The sequence below is a fragment of the Penaeus monodon genome, chromosome 31 (genome assembly GCF_015228065.2).
Source record: "Penaeus monodon isolate SGIC_2016 chromosome 31, NSTDA_Pmon_1, whole genome shotgun sequence".
Classification (NCBI taxonomy): Eukaryota; Metazoa; Arthropoda; class Malacostraca; order Decapoda; family Penaeidae; genus Penaeus; species Penaeus monodon.
The window spans coordinates 24,196,974-24,197,709 of NC_051416.1; positions in this window are offsets into that span (position 1 = coordinate 24,196,974).

Genomic DNA, 736 nt, shown 5'->3' on the forward strand with positions numbered 1-736 from the left:
AATAAGGGGGGAATGGGTTTAGATGAATAAATGGTTGACCCACGAATCCAGAATAAAGCCAGCCCGTTATATATTACAACGTTATGAATAAAAGGCAGAAAATGGAGGAGAAAAAGAGGGAGATGGTTGGGAGGGAGAAAAGGAGAGGGAAGGGAGAGGAAGGGGAGGGGACAAAGAGGGAAGGAAAAATGAAATGGAGAGGAAAAAAGAGGAGAGGAAGGTGGGATAGAGAGAGAAACCGAGGGAGGAGGAAGAGGGTGGGACAGAGAGAGAAACCGATGGAGGAGGAGAGGGAGGAGGAAGAGGGTGGGATAGAGAGAGAAACCGAGGGAAGAGGAGAGGGAGGAGGAGAGGGTGGGATAGAGAGAGAAACCGAGGGGAGAGGGAGGAGGAAGGGGGTGGGATAGAGAGGGAAACCGAGGAGGGAGAGAGGGAGGAGGAAGAGGGTGGGGTAGAGAGAGAAACCGAGGGAAGAAGAGAGGGAGGAGGAAGGGGGTGGGATGGAGAGAGAAACCGAGGGAGGAGGAGAGGGAGGAGGAAGGGGGTGGGATAGAGAGAGAAACCGAGGGAGGAGGAGAGGGAGGAGGAGAGGGAGGAGGAAGGGGGTGGGATGGAGAGAGAAACCGAGGGAGGAGGAGAGGGAAGAGTAAGAGGGTGGATGAAGGACTCTTATTAACAAGCGCAGAACTGTCATACGGGAAAATACTGGTGTCTATTGTTCGGTGGTGGGACATAT